We start from the raw sequence: 27,414 nt of genomic DNA, 5'->3' as shown, positions 1-27,414 counted from the left end.
TATTTGATGAGTTTTTGACGAATATACTTTTGAATAGAATTGAACAAGAATAGTACATTTATTTGTGGAGGAATCAATGGTTGGCTAAGTGCAATACATTAACAGACACATTAACAGGAACGTGTCTGCGTGACGCAACAACAGCTGTCGATGCCGGGAGCGATGCTGTTGTTTGGTGATGAATGATCCAACGCATTCTAATGTTTAAATGCAATCAATATCTGTAGGAAGGTACTATACCAGTTTATGACGACACTCCTGACCATTTTGTATACTCTATTAGTATAAAAATTTATATTTTTGTGAATATGAATCGTAAATCTATATATTCATCGTGATTTAAGAGCTTAGTGGAAAAAGTGCATTAAGTTGTAATTTTTAACAAATATTAAGTATTAAGTGCATATTCAGCACTTTTATGCAGATATCTAAGACATGGTTACTGTTTAACTTTAATTATAACTTTGAAGGCTTTGATTATAATATAATTAGGCTTTTTAGATGTGCTTATGTATGTACCGTCTTGCTCCAGGTTACAAAGCAAACTCAAGTGTGGCACAAAAAGATCTCAGATTGGAAGTAAAAGAGAGTGGATGAACATCGCCTGGGTTATACTGGTGTTTTTAATTATTTTTACACATTTTATTGATCTTGGTAACTATGTAAAACTCTTAAATATCATCCGAAATATAATTTGCTATAACCACTATTGTTTAGAATATCATTTAAAAAGGATAAGCCCATGGTTTTACCTTTTTTCAACACGAAATTCTTTACCAAGATGCGGTTATATATACTGCTACACCCTACACAGATGTTAATAATGTGGTAGAGCTGTTTGCAATCGGTTGATGTTTGCTCTAACTCCTTAGATAGTGGTATCAAATGGGGGATATATATGACGTGATTTAGATGCAATGGAGATACGGAGTGATCATCGAAGTGTCAGTTGGGATCCGTTATAATAATATAAAGATCTGGTAGATTATAGCTTGTTGTATACATAATGTTAGTTTTAGAAAAACGCTATCACAAAGCAGTAATGGAATAAAATATATCAACGTGCAAACCAAAGTGTTATGATTTTCAAATATGCAAACTGAATAAAAGGTAAGTTGTATGATATAAATATAATTTATTACTTGGGTTAGACAACTTATGTGTCTTGATTCTTTATACCCAGCACTAAGAATATATTTTGGAATTAGGGGTCAGTGCTTATTTTTATAGTATTTTATAGTATTTAGCAAATTAAAATAATTACAAATTTAAAATATGGATGGTTCTGATACTGTTTGCTAAGTCGGTAATGGTACGAATAATTATCATTAAAGGAGATTTTATGTACATTATAAATGGGTATTCTTAAATCTAGGTTACACGTTCAGCTATTAATACATTGGGAATAATAAATCTATAATTAACCCTATAAAATAGTTAAAAATGAGCAGTTTAGCATATATCTTCTATTATGATCACGCATTTTTAATAAGTGTTTCGAGTAAATGTTAATGTGATACTGTATGTTTTAATGTAACTTAGAGCAGTGTTTAGTTTACTTGCCGTAACAAAAAGAATTCAAATAATAAATTGTGTTGGAAAGAGAGCTGAAGTGAATTTAGTTGCAATTTTTTGCAACATAATTTTGGTGATGGTAGATTTATTGATAAAATTCTCCTTTGAATATTGAGAAATATTATGTTATGTGAAATTGATCCCCTGATGTACCGTATGAAAGATAATATTTCGTGAAATACGAAATTTCAACAACAAATAATATTAAATGTCGTAAGAACAACTTAGACCTACTCAAATGAAAGATCACAATAAAACCTGCAGTTATGGCATTGTCTGATGAGTATAGTATAGTAGTAGAGTATGAGTATGAGTATGAGTATAGTATGAGTAACGGTATTTTGTCAAACTACCAGTGTGGCTGTTACTTAGGTAAGCTACTGTTCAGCCATGCTGTTCGCAGTTGGTTTGGAGGTAAACTATAACCCGACTATAGTAAACTGACATTGAATTTTACACCATAAGAACATTTTTAAACTTAAAACTTATTTTTCAGAGCTTAATTAAATTGTAAACCTATGTCAGATGTTTGTTTCAAATTTTATAGTATTACGCAAATAAATGTTTTTTAGTTTTCTTGTAAATTGTCTTCTTTTGAATATTTAAACAATAAATTATAAGCACGCATGAGCTATTTTCCTGGCTAACTAATAGATAAAAAAGCGTATAGATACGCATTATTCACTTTCATTGAAACTAAACATATCTGTAGATTCTGCAACTGGAAATAAGTGCGTGAAAGTGTTTGATGTTAGCTTTGTTCTTATGGGACTAAAATCAAGATGGCTGCCAGTAAATTTGGCTCCTAAGACAAAAAGACCTTAACTTTAAGCAGTTATAAATAAATAATAGTGTTTTATTCGTCACATTAAAAACGGGTATTAAACCATTAAAGATGTTTAATGAAGTAAAATAATGGGAATAAAACCTGAAATGTTTAATTTGTTTGCATTATTCTAAAACATATCGTTAAAATACATCAAATCTACGTTACAAATATTTATATTAAATGTTATTGATACAAATATTAATGAATGGCCTCAAATATTGATAGTAAATGATTGGCCGTCACGTTCCATGATTTTAACTCTTTGTTTACTTTCAATGTTTGTTTAACGAAATGAGTTACAAGTAATCTGTTTATTGCCCATGGAGTATGTGGATAATTTTAAAGGTGTTTGAAAACAGTACCTGAGCAAGCTTAGTTGGTTATCATTAAATATACAGTAAATGGCTAAGTCACAATAGTATATAGCTATAAAGTATCATATCAAATATAGATTTAATATTACGTGCTAAATTTTCATCATAATTGGCTGAGCTTTCGCAAAGCTGAAAAAAAAGTTTCTGATTGTTCGCATTATGTATAAAAAAAAATAACTGAGTTGTAAACTTGAAATTGTGCATGAAGCTTTATTTTTATACATGGAACATTGATGGAAATCACATATTTTCCGTGCAAATGATTTTAAAGCGTATTGACATGAGATAAGGAAGAGAACTTTTGTTGATGAGCAGTAAACTATTTTTATTTCTATGACTCTTATCTTATTAAAAGATTATCGTTAAAATAGTAATCTTCAAACGTTTGTTTTTGTTTAAAATCAATAGTGAGTTTGGTTCAGTCTGCTGTTAAAATTCATGTGTGGGAATAGATTATTAAAATATTCTTAGAAATGTGTAATTTTGTGTTTACCATCTTTATTTCAATAGAACTAAACTTTATTAGGCTACTATTTAATAGATAATAGCTTCCTTACCACGCTTCTATATTTAAAAATCTATTAATCAGGAGATGTCCCTTGGTTGTTTTACTTCACATTTGGTTGACGAGGATACGCATATATGTTATACCTCAACAATAATAATAGACTATATGGAACCTATCTGACAGTGACAATCTACATTATTTGTAACAGTTTTACAAGGAATACGAGACCGTATTTTAATTAGCATTATGTAAATTTATAATATATGCCACCAGCTGCGAATTCGAATGAATTAATTTATTCTGGATTTAAATGAGCAAAATATGAATATGTAAACGTTAGATCCTAGAAAATGGCTGGTAAATTGTGGGAAGTATATTTATTGAAGGAACGGAAACGAGGAACCGACCACTTACATGATCAGAGAACTGTTTGCTATCAGCCGTTGACACCCACCGCTTTAGTTGCTCGTTAGGAGTGAAATTTTTCACATAAAAACCAAATGTGAAATTGACTTGTGTAGTAATAAAAGTATATTACAAAAACAAATACTTAATTGTAAGTTAAAAACGGATGATCATATATTTGAAAAGTTAAGTAGTTGAAATATTAATAAAATAGTCTAAGTAATAGGAACAACTACTGCATAGAAATTTTCAAGATGTCTATATAAGTTTATTAAAATGTGTTAAGTAATAATAATATATTTCTAAATTGGTGCATACCACTATTTACATACTGCATTTAATTGTAACTTTAATTATCATCCTAAAGTTTTCATTTATTAAAAAAACTTAAAAACATGCACTAAATGTTTGAATAAATATATCAAATGAAACCTATATTAAATTTAATATCTCCGTTACCAAAACAATTACATCATTTCAAATATGCCAGCTCCTCAACAGTTTGCCTCACTGTCCGCGATATCAGTAACACAATTGAAAGCTCCCTGTGTTCAATATTTATCTGAACTTACTTTAAGGCCGTGTTTCCCTGTGTTCCTGTGTTCGTCACGTGTGCTGCTCACACTGTAATATCAATTTGTCTCCGACTTTACGATGTATAGTCTCATATTATGTTTAGAGCTGTCCATAATAAATCACTCTCCTTAAGTATTGTACAACATATATTGTTCCTGCCACGATACGTTTTGCATGTATAATAGCAGTATATTAAATGTAGAAAAATGGGAGGAATTGAGCCTTCTACAACTCATAATGATGATAGAAAAACAAGTTTTGCATTCGTACTGATTATTTTTTTATATTAAAAACATCTGAATAGATTGTAATACAAACTCTGTATCTTTGAGATTCGTGCTGTAGACACAACACCTGAGGATGTTTTTAACATATGAAATCCACGTGAAAGTGACAAATAAGGACTCTATCAATATGCACTCCCATGATCGATGTTTCATTAATATCATTATATTTACTGCCCCATTTAATGTGACAGGCTGCACTCTTTCCTGGAGTGATCATTTTCATGACAGTGCAAGCATAGACAGTACAGTTTTGAGCAATTTAACCTCGAGAGGAAAATTTTAAAACTACTAAATTTTCAACATCACAAGTAATGAATAATAAAAAAAAATGCTTAATCGCCTCAAAAGCGTTTACCAACTCAATCAATATGGAGACACACAGACTACAATATATAGTATAATCTAGGTGAAAAGGTAATAGCAGTGTCTCATCAGGTGAACAATTGAGTCACAGTGCCTTTGATGGCAAAAATATGTAGAGTTCATTTTGAGCTTTCTCATTGCTGACTTTTTTATATCTTCAGGCAAACATTACTCCAGTTTTCAGGAGTTAAGCCTATGACAGCGTCATATTTCAAACGTTTATATATAAAACACTGCTCTAAGAGGAAGGTGAACTATAGATAAGCTCAGCATTAACATTTATTAAACCCTTCCCACTATAATTACGTTGTTTGTACTTATTACTTATTAAAGACTTGAGTTTGTTTATAATTTTTACCGAATTCCTTCATTAAGTAATGAAAACCCGCTTTATTTGAAATAAAAACAGTTTCTAAAATTTATTGAGTGTTAAAAGGGACATAGGGCAATATGATCTAATAATATTTTCTATTTTTGTACTACTTACTGAATATAACAAATTTAATTATTGGTTTATACATATTTTTAACAGTATAATTTTACCAAATCCTTATAAACATAAAATGAACAATTTTTGTTGTTGTTTCTTAAACTCAACACATTGAAAAATTACAAAGATCCTTTTTACCAATCATACTTTGATACTCATATAAGATATGAGTGTTTTCTTGCGCTTATAATATCTTACTTTAAACACAGGGACCTCTTTCTTTACCTTGAAACACATTTCATATTTTTTCCTTTAATAATGCAGTGTTTATTAATTTGTTTTCAAATGCAAGTGAATTAGATTTGTGTCTATTTGGGTGTACAAGACGAAGCAGGAAACAGATGTTACAATAAATTTACTATTTATACATTCAATTATTGCATCCTTAAAACTAAGTATTATAACATTTAGTTTGTGGCTTTGAAAGACCTGTGATAGCCGCATTGTCCTCCAAAGATTATAGAATTTGGATTTGTCTCAGTTTTGATGTAATTTTCCTAATGGCTGCATCCAACTAAAATATTAATTAAAGTAAATAATAGTTGCTTAAAACTAGTATTGGAGTTTATAAACCCTAGATCAGTACATTTCTTCAATTATGAGAGAGTTTTGAAAAATTTTTTATAATTATGACCAACTTTAGCTCGTTATATTTGAAAAACACAAATTTTAGTAATCAAATTTCATTTATAAATGGAGGTTGACGTTTATTCATCCTAAAAGAAAGAATGAAGGAATAATATGAACCAAAACTATTGAAATGTGTACTCATGCATATTTTATTCTTTAAAATTGAAATTTACAGTACAACACATGTTATTATTTATTTGATTTCGAAACGACATATAGTTGTTTACAAAAAACAGTCCGTTTACAATTTATACTAAAGAAAATTCTTCTTGTTTTATAAAAGAATACATCCTCCATTCAAGAAAGTAAAATATGACTGTATCCACGAGAAAAATATAACGAGACTACTAAACCAGCCCTTAACGAAAGTGAAGATGCAGCTTGAGTGTCAACGTGACTCTAACGACTAGTCGGCTTTGAACACACCGACGAGATACGCCAGCGAGATAATACTCAACACGTAGGTTTAATTTGTGATTCTTTCCGCTTACTTCGATACAAATAAAACTTATGATGCACGGTTTGTTACAACAATGGTAATGTTTATGCTAAATTGACATTTTATGACTTATATTCTGATGAATAAAAATCTACATTTTCTATGTTATTGGAAAATTCCATATCAATCGTCCTGTATTTCGTTTTGTCCCAGTGAAATATCCATTTAAAATTACTTTTGAAAAGTATTAAATCTTATATCACGACACAAACAGTACCAAATAAACATCGAATTAACCATTCAAGAAATAGACATTTTATTAAAATAATTAATTACACGTGCGGTTGAATTTATATTTCAAGTACAAAAATATATTATAAGTAACTCTACTATTACTTACTAACATTATTCTTTATACAATACTTTAATTCGTATACAAAACAACTGAGCGTTAACTCTTTAACATTTTTGAGCCTGGGACAAATTTGAGGATGAAAAAACGCAGAGCAAATAAGAATTTAACTATAAAATATCCAAAGCCTCTTTACCGAATAAAATGTAATAATTTTCTTAGTTATAATAGCACTATACCGTGGCTATTTTATTTCCTATTTCATATCACATATATCATAACCTTTTAGTTTTTAAATGGCCTATTAAATACATCTTATAATAAGTGATAGCAATGGTAGGTATTCCAGGCTCTGATTAACTTGGGAATAGTAAAGTCGAACTGTAAGTTAAAAGATCATATGATTTGGGGTCGGAAAAGTTGGAGAATGGAATAGTTTACTTAAGCATCTGTGAAATGCACTAATCTCTCTGCAGTATGCAAAACATTTATTAATAATATTTGAATTAATTTCTCAACCAATTTCTGTAACACTTGAAATATTTTAAGCCCAAATAGAGAAATGCTATAAAGTAATCTTGGTGAAAGCACTTATGATATATTAAGGTCTACAACAATGTTTAATAGGATGTATACATGTTTATACTATTTATTACTTCAGTTTTGTTTGGATGTTTTAAAGAGGTCCAAAGGTTAAAAAAATACCACTGGATTATATTTCAAGTTTTTTGAGTGTAGAAATATTTCTGTTTCAAATCGGTTATATTCACGTGACATAGTAGAGTTTTTCTTGTTGCTACTACTAAAGAATGTGTACATATTTGATCTGGGAAGTCTACTTCAATCAAAAAGCTTTTCAATTTCTGTCCTTTCAGTCTCGTCTGGTCTGAGGTATTTTCGGTGCTTATAATTAAGTATATACATACAGTGCGAAAGGTTAATTCGGTAAAAGTTCAACTGTTTCAGGTATAAGTTATTTTTCGTACCTTAGTATATATCACTGTTTGCATTGATTAGAAGACATATACTGCATAAGTCTCAAATCGTTCTTTGGTCTAAAAGTGTCAACTTCCAATCATAGCAATCTACTTCCTTTCTGTAGAATCTACTTCCGGACTAAGATACTTCAAGTGGCGTAGTAGTGTTGACCTATTATCCCGATCAAGGGATTATAGTTAACAATTGGTGAAAAGCGACAACTTCCGATCATTGAAAGTTACTTCCGGTCTAATATATTTCTGGCGCGGTAATAGTACTTGCCATTGGAATTTATTTCAGCACTAAATTATTTCAGGTACTTTACTGGCGTTTACTTTATTGACCCGAAGAATAAATTACATACATAAGTTGTACTGAAAGGTAAAGAGTTATTACTTTTGTCACAAATTATTACTTACTTCCAATATTTATTTACTTTCGGTTTAAGGTATCCATCTATTGAAGGCATAATATTCGTTTATGTCAACTTTAACTTTTTGAGAAGTTGAAACCTAAATATAACACTTTTAGGGTTATTTTCAACTATTTACATATAAATTTAGTATTTTACCTTCTTCACTTTAATATTTCACGATTACATTGAGATTTAAAATTGATTTTCTGTTTTGTCCTAGTGTCCTCGAAACCAGAAATTATATGAATATAGGATTATAAAGAACTACCGGCCGAAGACCATTACTATATACTTTAAAAGAAAAGGATTACCTACTCTGAAATGTAAAGGCAAAGCCAATCCACCGATGGTTGTAAACTGAGACGGTTAAAGTCACGATAAAAATCACACGCGGTGTTGTTTCCAGGAACATTCGCGAACTCAGGGCGTTAACTGCACACCAACAGACGGGTTATTATGTTGCCAATATAATCACTGCTATAGAAGACTTTGTGAAAATCATATTGTAATATTTTCAATTTATTTAGAAGGATTAGAAGAATTTCAAAGTAAGGTATTGCTTTACCTATTCATGAAGAAATAATTTAAAATGCAACACAATATTTTTTTGTCAAATGACCACAAGAACATGAAAAATGATAAAGAATAAGTTTAATATTGTTTTATAAACTCTACGAGTGACTGACAATATACATACATACTACAACTAGTAAATTTGTTCTCTATGAGGTAAATTGTCAATATTACTCCTTTATATTTAATTGTACTAAAAGTATACAGCCCCTAAAATGGTATTCAATACAGTACGTTGTAAATTGTACTATTATGTTTTATGTATGCATTGTTTTTGTAATTCACTTGCAGATCTGCAACAATAAGTATCATATTTTGTCATGTGAAAAAGAAAGGATATCCCCAAAAAAACTTGTAGTTTAGGTATGTTTGTTCTAATGCGTGTTCTTCAATGTTGTGGAAATACTTTTTGATACATATTGTTATTTAGAAAAAATGGAACATGAAGATGTAGCGCTTAGTAGTAAATATCCTTAAATATATAATACTAAGAACTATATATGCTAACTTAATGGAAACAAATTTGAAAATCCCCATAGTTAAAAACATAATGCTCGTACATAAACATTTCAGCAAATTTTTTAAACTTGTCAGTAATAACCCGAATTAGAATTTATATTCCAAAACATAATGCTCGTACATATGTTCATTTTACTCTAGGAGTGGTATCAATCCTCAACCAGCAAATAAGTATAGAACAAAACTTAGAAACTGTAGCAATTTCATTGTTCCCAAACCAAACAATGCATACTTTACTAGAACTTACAACTTTATCGCGCCTCGCATGTTTAATAAATTACCAGACAATATAAAAAATTCATCCACTAAATTCACTTAAAAAAAAAATTAAATGATTATCTTGCAGAAGTAAATAGTGTTGATTTTCTTTTTAATATACAGCAGTAAACCTAATATAGTGACAAATGAGTAGTTTTTATGGTACAACTGACTACAGCCTGTATTTTCCCAAAATATTACAAAATAATAAATTCACAATGATGTCGGTGATTAATATTTATTTTTTATTAATTCTTTTTTACCGATTTTGTTTGTTTGTTGAAGTTTTTGCAAAGTTTAGGTATGGCAACAATTCAAGTAAAGTTGACCGTTTGTTTTTAATGTTAGTATAATTTTTTTTTTCCTCTCTTTTAGCTGAGATTTTTGTTTGTTTGTTAATTGTAGGAACCTCAAAACAGGCATTGCCTAAGAAGCCCTAGATTTCCTTTTATCCATATTTGTAAATTTTGAAATATAGTACGAGTATAATGTGTAGTTAAGTTTATAGGTAAAAACTCATTGGTTATATTAATTTTGTAAATAATTTACTGTTTTGTATAATACTGTACCATTGTATAAAAAAAAGGAAATAAATCTATTCTTATTCTTATTCTTAAAACATAAACATTTCAGCAAATTTTTTTAAACTTGTCAGTAATAATCCGAATTAGAATTTATATTCAAAAGACTTTGACCTATTTATAAAAAGACACACTTAACATCGTAAAAGCATAAAACCTACAATACGTTGAAATTCATGTAATATACTTTTTAAGTTGGGTGTAATTTAAATGAACACCAGAAAGTGTATGACGTTTGGAGGTATTTTTTAATTTTTTTAAAATTATGTGAAGGTTATAAAAACTAATTTAAAACATTGAACAAGTATAGTTTTATAGTAGAAGAGGTACACAGTTATCTATGGTAGTTTTTAATAATTTGACTTAAAAATTAAAGTACGTGATGCGATTGTATCCTACAGGTGATAGAACTAAACATCTAATATAAGAAATTCCCTGAATGAACGTTCACAGAATGATAAATTGAGTTAATGTAATAAACATGAAGTAAAAATTCATGTTACTCGCCCTACAAGGTAATCAATACAAAGGCCTACAAGCAATTCCTCGAATGGACGCTCACAGTTGAGGTAATGTAGCAACATGAAATGAAGATTCACGTTTTTCACGCTACACAGGCACTCACCAACATCAGTCTTGCATGGTACATTCTAAAATCTATTTTAATACACATTTATCATTCGTTTTAATATAGCATTACTTCATCTTAGTAGCTTATTAAGTATAACAAGAGCTGTAATAAATATATGACTAATTTCTAGTAGGATTGAATTTTGAGTGTAATTGTATTTCAATTATCTCTTATTTATATTATTTGACATGAATGTTGAGATATTTTGTACTACAAACCGTAAAATATACTCAAAATGTGTTTTATTTTTACTTACATATTTTCATCTCTACCAACTAAGGCATTTACTCACTATCTGGTTCAAATAAAACATAATATCAAAACTCGATACACAATAATTAACAAAAAATGATGGTACAAAAAACTCGAAAGCTATACTAGACAATAATAAAGTTTGTAAATAAATTTATTTGAATAAATAGTATTTAAACCATTTATATAATATCAGAGCAACAACCAATTCTTAACATTTCGAGTAGATTACATTTTGTGTTCCTCGATAAATTACAAAAATATAGATATCCAATAAATGTTTTCTTCTGTATTAGATGCCTTCAAGCCAAAAGCTTATTGGCTCTATTGGACAAAAATTAAAATATGGATGTTTGAATTATATTCGTTCATATTCTTATTTCAGTTCTTTTTATTTTTGTATTGAAAATGCTATATTATTTTCGTTACCTTATTATGAGAAGCTGAAAATCCTCTCATGGCACTAATTTGTAAAACAATATTAGCGTTTCATTAAAGAGTGACATGATATTCAAAATGGGTAAGGTTGGAAGGAGGGGCCGTCTCCTGTCGAGATTCCTTGTACTTTTGCTCTTCCTTCCAGAGTTGCAGGATATTAAGGATGGGTAAGTTTAGAAGTAGTGGTCACCTCCTACCTTAGATTCTTCATGATGTACACTTTCGCCCGGTAAGTAAGAGATCTCGCTTGAATAAAACTTATTAAAACGTGAAAGGAGAACGAGAAATTAAATGATAAGCCAGATATAGGTAAGCTACAATAAAAATCATACGCGGTGCTGTTTTCAGTAACAATGGCTAACACAGGGCGTAAACTTCACACCAAAAGACAGTTATACGTGTAAACCTTTTTCTGTCAACCCTACCAGATTGGAATAGCTTGTCATTTTATATTTAATTTAAAATTCTTAAAAATATATTTATATTTCATGATTGCTGTTGTAAAATTCTTTCAATATTTGTAGTTCTTACCATTATAAAAAAGATTCACTTTGTTGTACTTGACAAGGTAAAGAGTAAACACAAGTATTAGATAGATATAACATTTAATGTTCTAATAAGAATTTAGGTATTTAGTACTCATAAACTGAGGAAGACAAGTTTTAATTAAGTGTATTATTCTATGTTTACGTGTACATTTGGTCCGGGAGTAGTTGTCTTGTATCGGATGTAAAATATGATAGAGCGAGGAAAACTGAGAGACAGAGTCTCCGTGTTACATCAACTGTAACAGCCAACAAGATGTGTGTCACATGTTGTGGTGAAACTATATTACTAACTACTCTTAACACATATTATACTAGGATGCATATGAGTTTAATATTTTTATGAAAATAACTATATATATATATATATATACAAATTTATTACTAGTAATAAATTAACTCTAAAAAGTATTTATTTTATTTTGAACGAATAGTAACCATATTCATTCATTTGATTTTATTTTATTATTTGGTTTCAATAATATGACATATGAAAACAGTTTGGTCCGTTTTTTAAATACTACGAATTACTGGAACCAAATATATTTAATATATAAATGATGATCGTCGTTGATTTGATTCTTATTTGATTTGTCAGCTAGATTGGGATAGTCATAGGTTTCTTACACAAAGGGCTGATTGATCATTCTGGCCTTTTCGGATTGTCTGGACATTTTTAATAAAGTTAAATAAATAATGATAAATGATAAAAAAGATCTGAAAGAAGTATTTTCTCAAATTAAATTAGAAATTAACAATTCACTGTTAAAATGTTATCTTTAGTTTTCAAGTTCATAAATTCTGCAAAGTTCTGACTATAGTAAAACAGTTTTAAATGTTCTAGTCCATAAATTTTTAAATTCTTCACTGCAGAGGTATATAATAATAGGATAATATCTCTAGGATAATAATAATAATAGAAGGATAATATCTCTCTATGAAACATGTAGTCTAATAAATTATCAAAAATTTATTGTTCAATATATCAATTAAAGCGAAGAAAATAGTCTCAGGATGGTGCCCAACAGTTAGTTTTAAAACCAACCCTTCCTAATGAGAAGTTTGTGATATGGCATTTTAACATTGGCTTTAAGGAAAAAAGGGAAATGTAAAATAACGTACCTCATCGATTCATTACTTCTAAACTAAATTCCAAATAGCAATAAGACATCACACACAAACTTATAAATGATTATTTTGAAATTTTGCAAAAACTTAATAAGGACTTTCCCTTAGACAGTAATAGGCTTTTCAGTCCTACGTATGCATGTATATTTTTTCGTCGATACAACAAGGCCAACTCTATGAGAATATAAGAATAATAAGAATATGAGAATATAAATGTATGACAAGGGTAAGTAAACGCATTGAATAGATCGTTCAAGAATTGCCTGGGAATTTTTGCTTGGGAAAGAAATGTGTTAACCATATTTTCGATAATAATTTTAAAATACTTCTACGTATGTTTATATACCCTCCAGTTTCTTACAATATTTTTACTCAGAATATACCCAAGCAATATGTATAAAATGAGTGGGAAGTTGGTTGTTGACTGTTGGAGTTAAAATATTCTATTCAAAAGAGCCGAGTGGAACATTGACCTCTCCCTTGCCTAACAAAACACGAAGGGCTAATTAACATTCATGGGTATGGGATAGACAAGCACAACTTTGTTGCTCTAGCAGCTCTTGTTACTTGTCGCTACATTGTTGAGCTCTAACAGAATAGAGAAAAAATAAAAATATATTAACTTTATTAACCTGAACTAGTTTTATTATCAATACTCAAAGAACTTGAACTTGAAGTTTTCAACATTAAAGTAATTTTGTGTGTTATCGTACACTAAATTCAATGTATTATGTTTACACATGATATTCTATTTCGTATATTACAGAGAAAATATGATAATTTATTGCATAAAAGTATAGTGGGTCGAACTCTCCTCGGTATGGCTTTAAAGAAGATCCATTAAATTTCATTAATAAGAAAGACCATAAGAAGTTAATGGCCCATTACAGTTTATAGAAGTTCTCGGAAGCCGTTTTGAGGAGCTTGGCGACCGGTATGTGGTTTGAGCAAAGACACAATAGGAGGGTAATTCTTTTCTTAATGTACATGGCCACTTAAAGAATAATTTGGCAAGGACAGAGTTCTCTCTAATGAGGAATCCTTATGTCATATTTGCAGCTAGGAAAACCGCTGAAATTTCAATCTCTGGAAGATGCCAAAAGAACAGACTAGGAATTCACCATTCTTTAGGTGTAGGAAAACGTACTTAGGACTGAAAGAAACGATCTTGCTGGGTTAGTGCAATGAATTGCAAGGCTCGCGTGGCTCAGCCTGAGAGTTATCTAAATATTCATTCATCTAAAAGCTTTATAATTTGTCATACATTTTTATATTATAATCCGGAAAAATCTCAAACCTCAAGGGATTTTATCGTTGGAAATATTAAAAATTATACGTTTTCAATAAATGAAACAGCTTTTTGATGTGTATTAATTTTATGTTTAAAATACGATGTCTTCCGTTACGTCATGAATAGTAATAAGGGCGTGAAAGAGCATGCGGTTTAACATTGGTCTTATAGGAGAATCCACAAGGACCTTTCTACAGTCGGCTTTTCATGAAAAATATATCAAATAACATTGGAAGTAAAAATTTACGTCCTTATTATTAGCATTTTAATTCAATTGTTATGTTAATAGAATTATACTTACAGTAGTATCATTAATAAGAATTATTTTCCTAAATGAAGGGCATAAAATAAAAGTATTAGAACTTATTAATCTATTGATATGAAGTAGAACGAAATGAACTAAAAAAAAAAAACACAAATAAACTTAGATCAATTAAATGATTTAGTGTTGATGTTGTTCTTAGAAACCTTTCTTTAAACAGTTTCCTATCTCACCCTTCGCAAGGTAACTGAAATACCAGATTTACTGAAAACTTTTAACTTTCACAGTTTCTGTTTGAAATTTTATTAGAATTATTTATAAGTTTTAGTAAAACCTTATTCACTAATACATTTTTAAACAAGTTTCTAAATGCAAGTGAACGCTCATTGTACTTTATGCTGATTAATTTATATTCACATTTAATGCTGTCTCATAGTGATTTTGGAACCTATCCATGATGAGAGTAATCAAAGTCAAAAGACAGGGGAAAACTCCATTCTAAAAGGTAGAAGATTGTAATTTATTTGCATAGGCTCCATCAATCTTGTAGTTAAATCACGTTTATTACTTTGAGTCAGAAAACACGAATCGTTACGTACCCCGACTGTAATGCTCGAAGATGATGAGATTGTGCTCTTAATATATAATTGGAAATAGGCAGAGAGTACGTTCCTCAATATTCATAAACCTTAAACTAGCCTATAAACGCTCAAATAAATAACGATAAACTTGACGCCCCTCTGGGTTGAAGTCTTGTGTGCACGCAGAATATAATCCCAGCTATTAAACACACAAAGTCATTAGGGACTGTAGGAAACCACACAATCAACAGACAGTCCAGGAGCCAAATGATACGAATTACGTCCTCTCGAGCTCATTTTACCGACTGTTAGTGAGTAAATTAGAACGCTATACTCAAGCTTTAAAGAGCTCAACTGATACGACAAGAATGCTTTTGCCAAAAGCGTATGCTATTATATTTCTAGTTTTGATAAGTCAACTTATAACTACTAAAGGTTTGTAATATTGGATATTGATTGTATTTCTTGTTTAAGTAATGTGTTTCTAAAATTACACTTGTTTTTATTTTAGTGTCGCTATAATTGTTTATTATTTTTACTTTGAATTGTAAGAAGTGTTATGTCTAAGTCAACAAACTAGGCAATACTTTACATATATTGGCAAAAAGAAATTTTATAATTCTTGTAACTTTTACTGATGAAAAAAGTGCTTTACATATTTATTTTACAGTACAATGTTATATTTACAAGTATTCTTGGAGAATTATGGGAAAAAATAATAAAATTATATAGGCTGTAAGTTAACAACAGATTAATAGTTTTAATTATAACCAAACAGCATTTTATAATCCAGTTTAGCTGAGTTGTATTACAGGAATTATCGCACACTTTTATGCTATATAAGAATATAAACGCTAGCTCTTGCATATTTGCTCAATAATATGCAACCCAAGCCCTTCAAATGATCCCTCCGTTGATTTTAAATGTACATTCATACGAACTACTGTGTTTGTTAAAGCTATCTGAGACTTGAGGGAAGATACTTATGAGCAAATAATCAACGATGTAACTGGTATTTTACCTTCCATTTCTTTTTCGTATTAATTTTCCACATTAAATAATTTCAATTTTCAATTTAAATGTATAAAATAAATATTGTGGTTTCAAATTAATTAAAAACGGATAAGTATAGGGGAAATCAAATGTTATATCAATATAAACATTTTCCATCATGAAGATCAGACTTATTGTAAATTTTAGGTACACGTAATTAAAACTGAAATAAATGTACAAAATAATTACTAGGATAGCCTTTGTTTGAGTTCTGTTTTACATGAGATCTAAGGCCTTATAATTATTCTAAATACTAAATAATTATTATTTCAGTGCATTTATTAATGAAGAATGTCCGTCATTACTTGATTTAAATCAATAATAATGTATATACTTTATATTATATCCATAGCCAAGTCTATATATATATATATATATATATATATTTTTTTTTTTAAAGATATCTGTTTCAGTAGTCGAGCGAAGAGAAATGAAAAACTGTGAATTGTCTCCACAAAATAAACAAGGATGCTATTGTGATTGATGTAATTAAGGCTTGTATATCAATCACTTCATTGTAACAAATAGTATAGAAAAGCTACGTATCAGTGTTGGTCCAATGTTTAAGTTGAAAAACGTAGATTTAAAGGATTTTGAACAAAATACTGTTGTTTTATCTTCTAAAATACTTGTTTACTTTGGATTCCAAATTAATATATCCAGTGAAAGATAGAATATCGGCAGAGAGTAACTAGTAACTGTTTTAGGGTTCTCATACCTTTCTCCGCTATGTGAAATCCTTACTATATAATATGATAATACATAAAAAAAGTGTAATGATTTTATTGAATATTAAAAGGACTCATATTTATAGTGAAAAAATGTAAAACCCAAATAGTTATTAGATAATATGACTACAAACTTCAGCTACATCAATGTATTAGTGAACTAAAAGTTTATTTTGAGCTTCAATCTAACATAACTACATACTAACATTGTCGAATAAAATACAAATTGATTTGGAGTAAAGATTGGGTGACAGACTTTATCGTTACCATTGTTCACATCTGTGTCTAACGCTGCAAACTCAGAAGTTTACAGAAGTAACTTTATGAATAGTTTTGTGTTTCTTGGCACAACACTGCGCTGTGAGTTTATTTTATATTAATATTACATAAATATCTGTTAGTTTAACATAGCTTTAAAAGATATAATGTTTATTTACGTGTATTACATAGTCGCTATATGTAGCTTTGGCAAAACGGTTAATTTCTAACTAAATTGGAATGGTACTTAAAAATAAAATTATAAATTGGAAAAAGAAAAGAAGGGTCTTTATGATTATAAGTAAAATCGTATATTCGGGTTTTGAACATTTTGTATACTTCCTGCGGTAATCACCAACGTTCGGACCGCGGAGGGAGAGAGAGTTAAACTGGACGGGGATGACTTTATATCAAAGATACAGATATTACCTTTTTTGGAAACGAATTAAAGTAAAAAGTACAAGAGCAAATAATTATCTTATTTCACCAGGCGAAGTTATATCCAGTGGCCTTCTTTGACACTTCATCTGGGGACCAACAGCTTAAAGTGACTTCCGAGGCAACAATGCGGACTGCTGTACTTGCAAGGACAGGATCAGAAGCGGTCACTTATTCTAGCAGCAGCCACGCCTAACATTGCTTGACTTGGTGATCTTGCAACAATCGTGTAACCCACTACACCTAAGTTATTGCGGGAATTATATGGTGTAATCTATTCCTGTTTAGGGTTCTTGTCCTCTTCCATTTTGAGTCATGCCGTTAGTAATTAAACAATCTTCTTCAAACTTGTTTTACTCGTGGAAAGGAGGGTGATTGTGAAAGAAAAATATTCCATTGTAGGCTAATAATTTGTCTACAGAAAAATTTTAAGACAGGAGGTGTTACGTTTGAACAATTCATATCATGTAAACAAGAAAATGTTCAATATCATTCATTTCTTGTAAGATATGCAAAATGTGAATCTTACATTTATATAAATGATAAAGAATATAAAATAAATATAGTTAAATTATGTCATCAATAATAATATCCTTTTACAATCACTGATTTAGTTTATTTTTTGGGTATTAAGTTCATTACTATATACCTGCGATTATAGTTACTTTAACTAAAATCTAACAGAGTACTCCATGTTTATTAAATCCTGGGTCGGAAATAATATCAATAATACTTTTAACTTGTCCTAAGCCTTGTATAAGAGATTATACAAATTTGAATTTGAATGCCATTTCATTTTATTATTATTCGATGTAGAACACTAAGTAACATATACAATTTTAATAATTGTTTAAACGTTTCTTAACTTAAGATTAAAATTTTTTAAACATTAAAAAAGATAAGGATTTAATTTATAATCCAGAAATAATGATTTTCGCAAGTTTTTCTTCTTAGCAAAAGTTGTAATTTGAATAATATTTCATTACAAATAAAAAACTGATATATAAAGCAAACGTAAGTTGCAACATCTAAAATTATTTATGCATTAAGAAAAAATAATATTAAAATGAAACAAATGATCCACTGTTATAATGGAGATGAACACTTATAGATCAGCGGATAATTATAATGATAGTAATCTATTATAGTTACACAGTCGCTGTGTTGGCTGACAAAACAAAGCATATCGGAAGCCTATACAGAGGCGTTATTCCAATATCTATCCCAAGGCAGTTAGTGTATCGGATTTACGATTGACTAATGCCTCTCTGGTGTATTATGAGGTTAGCAACCAATACGATTCGATCGTTTACACGCTGCATCATCTTTTCCATTGATCCCTATACACATTAAATTGTCACTTTAGATTATATTTATTTTTCCTGACCTTCCTCCCAATTTTTTAGTTTGTAACCAATTAAGAGGTTTAAAATTTTATTGAACTGTAGCTTGAGATTCAGTGGTAAACTTTACTGAGGCTTACATTAAGCAAATAATCGCACTGCAAGACTAAAACTTCATTGGAAAATGCGCAACACTATTACACAAGTATAAAAGATGTTCTTGCCAGTCTAGACATATGGGTGTGCCACCCCCTGCCTGCTATGATTGTATTAAATAAATGATCGTTTTCTCTGAAATAATGATGGAATTTATAAGTCTGTCACAATTATTTACACATAAGACTTACACACTAATAAAGTTTCATTATTTTCTGTAAAGAAGGTAGAAATACGCCATATTAAATGTCGTGTAATAGGATTCGTTGAGGTGCAGTACAAAATTTAAAGTCTATAGTTTACTTCATTGTTGACAAATAGAACCAGACGCGATCAAACAAAAAAAAATGTTTAAATTCCTGTTAAATGAAATATAAACTGTGGAATTTTACTGCATGATAAGCTTTATGTTGAGAGTATTCTCAGCAAAGCAAAATTCCATGGTTGAATATGTAACATCATTGAACTCATAATTGTCTATATACAAATATAGTTTAGTAAAATTTAACGCCTAAACATAATTTTATAAAGTATCTTGCTACAAGATACATTAAAATTTCTTTAAATAAACTGCATTTCGTATCCGTGTTTAAATAATAAAAGTCTATACGAAATGTTTAAATAAAATTATATTCTATTTGTTAGAATAGGTAGACTGCATGAGATAATATATCATCTCTTAAGAGTGCAATGAGCTTTTTTAACAAGTTTATTCATTATTTTATTTTCAAGTTTACATTATGGTTACTGATAACACCAATGTAGAAAGTTTTTTTATCATGAACACTTCTAGAACCGTGTAGTAAAACTTGAAGTTTTAAAAAATAAAAGTAAATTTTTATATAAACCTGTTACCAATGTAGGCTATAAATATTTCTCTCCATAAGATGTTTAACATAGTTTCCTATAAATAAAATGCCGCTTCAAGAGTAATATATTTTCCTTGTTATTTATATTATTACACTTTTTATGGTTGAATTTTTTCTGGTAAATATACAATACATATACTAAAATATGGAAAATAAAGTTTTTGAAAGATATAAAAGTCCTTCTTTTATATGACGACTTTGATGTCGGAGACGCAATTCATTTGAACCAGAAATTTTGCAACATGCACAAAACCTGATACAAGAGCCAATTGAAAATTCGCCTCTGAACCTCTTGCTCATGAACTCTGAACAACGTGTAATTAAAAACGTTTGAAAGATATCATATCGTACCCTGATACCACATCATATGAGATTTCACTAAGAAGGGTACAGACTTCAATTTTGAAAATTGCCTGCAAAGTTACGAGTAACTGGCGGATTCCAATAAAAATACTTCATACACACGGCTCGAGTAACTTTAATCATACAATCCGCGTTTATAAACTGATCGTTGTAATAAAAGAATTCCTTAAAAGCATTAAAATATATAAAAAATATAGCATAGCGTAGTATATAAATATCGGGGTCATATACTGTTTCATCTTTCTAGTCGTACACGCTAGTGCTAATTTACTTTGGCACTAGAATAGTTGTGAGAATGATCAGTAATGTATAATCACTCCTCGAAATCCGAGTATTATTTGCAAGTGACACTGTGCCGGCAGAATTCATAAAGTTGTACTCGTCGGGGTAACAAATGTCGTTTCCATATAAACATTTGTTTCAATATTTGACAGCTATTATTAATATTTTCTTCCTGAGTCGAGTCCTTTTTTGTCCTATTTTTGCTCGAAATAAAATAACTTCAATAGTTTTTGCTTATGTATAAATGATGATGACAAATAAGTAACAAGTCCACCTTTAGTATTTTTACGTCATATACAGAATATCAGTCATTCTTTTTCATTTAACTATTTACTGTACTGGAATGGTTATTATGCATTGAATAAATATATAAATTATGTATCTCTAGTTGTAATAACAATATTAGTTGTTACAACGTAACAAAATGTACGGGACTGGAGAAAAGGGGTTTTCATTCATTGTTAATAGTTCATTTATTTCCATTCTATTTTCAGAACTTTCTCTTCCATGAAATATTTCACATACGAGTATATTATATGAATGTATAATACAAAATATATATTTATATCTCACACTCTATCATCAAAATGGCAGATCTTTGACTATGTGTTATTAGATTAAAATTAATTTACTAATCTTTAAAACATACTCTAAGATCTAGGCGTATTATATAGAGATATCAAATACAAGCTTATTAATGAAGCTTATCATAGGCACACAACCTCAGTATAAAAGGAATTTCAGGTTTGGCTGACATTATATTTGGGTTAAAAGTACTTAATCTTTGTTCATACCCTCTATTTGTAATTCCAATGTTAATGTTCAGTGATATATAGGCCTACCTCTAATTAAAACATTAGAATAACCTGAGTCAAGGAAATTTGACAAGTGCAAATGCTAAGCGTAAATGAACAAAACATATTCAAGTTGACATTGAAGAACGGGAATGTTAAATAATTTAAAATACGCCGGCACGGATTCAGACTCGGAGAGGGGTACTGCTGATTGCAGAGTCAGTTACGAAGAATATACTGTACACTAGAGAAAAGTCCTGGGATCAGCTACAGAACTCAACCACTGCAAATACCCATATTATCTCTCACAAAAGAGTTTAAGTATATATTAGGATATATTGAAGAATTTAGCAGGTGATTGTCCGTTTGCTAATAGTTGTGCAAGATCAGTGCCTGATGTATTCCTATAGTTACAGTTTGTAAAAAGGTTTAAAATAATTTTATTTTCCAGGGAAAATACGTAATTGAGTCTAATGTAAAAATAGTGTTACTCCATGCAAGGAAAGCGTTAAAAATATATGTTTTACTCAATCTAACAATTAATCTAAAGTGTTAGGTACTATACCACAAAATGAATGTCTACACCACAGAAACCTTCGAGCCAAGACGTGTTTCTCTCAATTTATTGAATGGTGTGTTTAGTTAATTGATTAGTTTGTCTCTGGCCTTCAATTATCAGCCTATACTTTAGATATGATTAGAGGTCCCTCTTTACGTCTTATGGTACATTGACCGGGTTATATTATGTATCAATCTACGACCCATTTGGAATTATTAAATTTGTGACTTGAAACAAAAATGGTGATGTTATATGTTGCATAGGCTAAATAAGTGTAATTCATTAATCCTTATTTACTATAATTACGATAATTAGATAATTAAATACATGTTTTATAAAGAAATGGATTTTGAATCTATCGTCAATCATAATGCTATCACATGTTTATATATCAACCCGTGGAAATGAAACATGTAAAAGTTTGTGTGATTTGAAATAAAAATATAGTAATGATAGACACAGTGGCCCTTAATTAAATGTCCTGTAAGCTTATAAAGCGATTTGAAATACATTGTGCATGACAGGAGTGTGGATAAAAATATACAACATATTGCAGCCCAAAGAATTATGTTTATGTTTAAGTTTTGTCACTCTCGGATAGTTCTTTATATTGAATAAAATATTGATTCCATTTTTCGTGAAGAATAAACAATAAAACATTAATTAGATTAGGTTGCACTGAAATCAGTTTAAAGTAGCTGTAACTTTCATACCTTATTCACAGAGTTCAGGGTTGTTTCTTAGATGGAGTCAGATGCAAAATATGAAAGGAAATACAGCTTAAAGAACGATGAAGGCTAACTTACTCTAAACATGTCTGTTATCGTAGCACTTGAAGGGCAAAATCTTCAATGGATAAATATTATGCTCGAACAAATGCCACCGCCACACGGCTTGACCAATCTGACTGAGACTCGTAGTCAAGGAACCAAGAACCAATTTCATTGTTTACGCACAAATCTAATTATTCTTGATATCTATAGGGAAATTTCCTCTAAGAAAGAATCCCCTATCAGTTTTGATGAAGTTCAAACTGGATAGTATCTAAAGGGTTCAAATATAAAATGATTATTTACTCAACTTCAATGTATGGATTTTCAATTTACATTAGGTAATCTTGTAATGATATATATATATATATATATATATATATATATATATATATGTATATATATATACATATAGATTGATGACTTAAGAATGTTCACAAAACACTTCCCCTACCAGAAAATAGTGAAACTTATACAATCAATCTTTTTAAACTAAATATTTCCTTAATACTTTTCATAAAAAAGTAATATTTTATACTAAAAAATTTGTAAAATCGTACATTACAAAGGTCATTTACATATATTAAAACAATTGAACTTAAACACTAAACTTTGGTTTACCACAATATATTCAACCCACATGATTCATAACTCAATCAATATCCACACATTGTTATCTTTTATTTAAAGTAAGTTAAAAAAATGCTTGAGCTAGTCTCTTAAAACAATGAATATATGTTGTGACAAGTCGGCCTTGTAAACTTATATTACTTCGGCGTCCTTATATATTTTGAAATATCCTTTTTGCAAAACTTAGATTAACACAGATATAAAGAACATCTAATACTGTTGGTTAAACATGTATAATCGTAAGAAAATAATGCCGTCTGAACCAGGTAATGTTTTACTAATTCCCACAAATTCATAACTTTTTGTACATCTTCCGGTAGAACAGGAGCAACAAAAACTGAAAATTTGTGACGATTATTAGGAACTATAGTATATGGTATTAAAAAACCTTAGTAACATATTTATAATTTCTTACTAGGTTCTTAACAACGGATACAAATTGTAAAGGAGATTGTACAACGGAGGAGGGGGTGTACAGTCACTGTACTGAATAAGCACCCTCCGAACCGCACCGCTAGAGCCCGAAGGTGTGCCTATTCCAAGGGGTGCTAATGCAGCGTCCCAATCAGTTTTATCCGAGATTATACTAGTCTTGCCTCGCAATCAACCAGATTTTCTTGTATTATTCAAACAAAGACGTGATCAATGAATGATTTACTTAAGTCAATATCTCTCATTGTTCATGATTTACAGATTCAATGCCCTGAATCGGCATTTCACTTTGTATTATCAATGTCGTTTTTATCGTGCGTAAGAAGTGCATTTAAATGTTTACTGGTTAATTTATTTTTAGTTGATACTTTTATTCATTACATGGTAATCATTGAACTATATAAAGAATTTAATAGGTAACTGATTTAATCGTAGATAAAGAAACACAGTATTAGTTATACATTGTCTGTAGACTGTCTATAATTCTAAGCACAGTGGACAGAGAGAAATCCGTCGAACGTTGCTTATTAGAGCGCTCACTGTGAAATAACGCAATTCAATGTTTGTGTACGTTACTGTCTATACGTCTATATGACTATCGTGGTGTAATTGTCTGCAGTGATACCCTCCTCCCTTGATATGCCGTGGTAAATCTTGGTTTGGGTACATAGTTAATTGTAATCTGTTACGGATGAACATAGAATGTGTCTATGAACTAAATCCCAAAAATAAATTTAGCAGTTGAGTATTGCAAGTTTTTACATAGTTAAAAAGTACATTATGGCTAGAGGATAATAAAAAGGTACTATTTTACAGCTAAACTATAATAAAAGTTTTATACCATTGGAAGTGAATAAATAACTGATACACAGATTACATATGTTGATTAAAAATAAGAGGTTGGAACCAACCTCTTATTAAAAAAAGATGGATATATTCATAAAAAATAACAATTAACAGTAGTACCTTAAGAATATTTACGGGTTTTCTATGATAAAATAAATATCTTATCAGAAAATCGTATAATAGTTAATTACGGTTTTTACCGCCAGTTTAAATTTAGGATTATATGAATATAAAATATAAAAACAACCGATAATAAAAATTCTAATCATGACATTAAAGGCTACTGTTTATATCCAATAAACGGGATCAAGTACAGAAGGGCTTTATTGTTTTAAATTTTGATTTTACCTGTATTTGTAATTTTGTTTGCTATATTAATTTTCCATAGTATAAAGTAATACTCTTGGTAGTTCATTTATTTGTACAGTTTATTATTTCACTGTTTTATATAATCTTAAAAACGTTTTAAAAGTTTGAAACCATTTGAAATTCGTTATATTTTACTGTGACGAAGTCCATAACTTATTATTGTTCCTAAACCGAGGAATTCATTAAGCCAGAATATTAATTAGCTACTAATATAATCAATACAACTTATAAAACACAACAACGTCATAAAATAAATGGGAACGTGTGAACTGTCAATATAATTTTATCAGTTTATTGTAGAGAAATAGAATTTGAATTAAAATTCAGTAACCCGTGAAAATGAAACTGATTTACAAATTAAAATACTAAGTTTGTGATGTTATCCTAATAGTAATGTATCTAAGTCAAACCCCTTGTATATTTGAAGTAATTTAGGTTTATAAGAATAATTTGTTCATGTAATTTGAACTCGTATAAAAAATATTCTTAAAATCATAACATAATAGTGTGTAAAATAAATTTTAAGTGAACACAGCTTGATATTTGTCACATTTCTGATACAAATAACTAATGTGTAGATTTTACATGACGTATACTGAAATCCATCTTATAAAATGTGTAGGTTTTAAAATATTTATACAAAGAATGAACAGATGTTGTCCAATTACGTTTTAAATATGCTGTAAGGTAAATCATAATCTTTCATTAATCTATAACATTTTGTTTAATAATACTGTATAAAGGATTAAACATTTTAATAAAAGAAACTCCATCATATTCCTACTGTTTATTTTCCAAAGACTTTTGGACTGGAAGGGTTCCAGAACAAAAATGTTAAAACTATAACACATCGGAGAGCAACATTTCACTGAATAATATTTTATCATTTTCATCTACTTTTGTGAGCGATTCTTCTACCAGAGTTAAAAATATGTTTCGCCTGAAGCTGTCCTGATAGGACGTCTGAATAACAAAACTCTAACAAATAACTTTGTTGGAAGCCATTTCTTTGTTAGGTTTGGAAAATACGTGGTTCCTTATGATACTTTACAACTCTACTCCTTCCAGTTAAACTCTCCTGTACTGTAAATGAGCATTAAATATTTCGAAAATATGCAGTATCATAAAATACATTCAGTAATAAAAAGCATTCAGTATTTTTTTAAAGCAAAAAGTATTACTTAACAATATAGCGTGTGTATTCCAACGTTTGTATTAAAATTTATGTTATTATCGAAAAAACATTCTGCCTCTCAGAGAATGGTAATTTCTGGTTTAACGGAGACAAACAACTCAGTGCACGCTACGTGTAGGTTAGGCTAATTTAATTTAAATGTTCTAGAATGTGTTTGTTCTTCACTTTAAGATAGTTCTCAATATCAGAGAAGTTTTATCTCAATGGCGGGCCAAGGCACGCGGTGAGGTCAATTATACGGTGCAACATTGCGCATACTCTCTCTCAAACATTCGTGATTAGACCCTTACTGGATAACTGTATCATCTTACTGGTGTGTAACTCTAGGAATGGTTTTCTCTCGTTGGCATTGTCCAATGAGGTACTGAGGAAAAACCATCCCACGAGATATTACAGAATAGTAAAGAATTAAAAGTCTAAAAGGTCTTATCATGAATAATTTATAGAGGTAGCTAAATACAAGATAGAATGAAATAAAAGAGCGATTATTAACAAGCCACATGAGAAGGTTGTCACCGCGCGCGCTACCGGCCTTGACCGGCTCGGTCACTATCCCAGTTTCCATATTATAGTAAAGAACAAACACATTCTGTGACATTTACAGTAAATTCGCCTAGCCATAACAGCTGCCACAGCGAGCTTTAATAGTTGTCTTTCGTTTAACGAGAAAGTGCTCAGATAACTTGCACGTAAATCATTTTTTAGGTAGGTCGTATTTGTAACTTGTAGTTCCACAATGACATGGGTTGTCTATTAATTAAATAATCCTGGTGGTTAATATCCACCTGATCTTTATAACATATCCTGATGAAATAATATCTTATCTTTGCTTAAATGTATTTCTAATTATAAAAAAATGACTATTTTAAATTATGTAGTTTCTTTCATATTCAGCCAGCTTAACTCATCGAAGAAAGAAATTTACTGAAACTATAGCTAAGTTTAAAAATAATTGTAATACATTCAAAATAAAGCATTCTAGAGGTACTCTATTTTTAACAGAGTTCAGAGTAAAAGATTAATAACCAATTTCTGCTTAAAGTTCAAAA

General features: G+C 29.7%; 1 long non-coding RNA gene across 1 annotated transcript; it reads left to right on the top strand.

Annotated features, from left to right (window-relative positions):
• Window positions 1-924: 924 nt before the first annotated feature.
• On the top strand, window positions 925-18,034 carry LOC124356282. The gene is made up of 2 exons (XR_006921841.1): window positions 925-1,110; window positions 17,810-18,034. It is a non-coding gene; the product is annotated as an uncharacterized LOC124356282 (long non-coding RNA).
• The last annotated feature ends 9,380 nt before the right edge of the window (window positions 18,035-27,414 follow it).

Source organism: Homalodisca vitripennis, chromosome 2, assembly GCF_021130785.1.
Source record: "Homalodisca vitripennis isolate AUS2020 chromosome 2, UT_GWSS_2.1, whole genome shotgun sequence".
Taxonomy (NCBI): domain Eukaryota; kingdom Metazoa; phylum Arthropoda; class Insecta; order Hemiptera; family Cicadellidae; genus Homalodisca; species Homalodisca vitripennis.
Note: the sequence above shows the minus strand (reverse complement) of the source record. Positions and strands in the feature narration are given on the sequence as shown.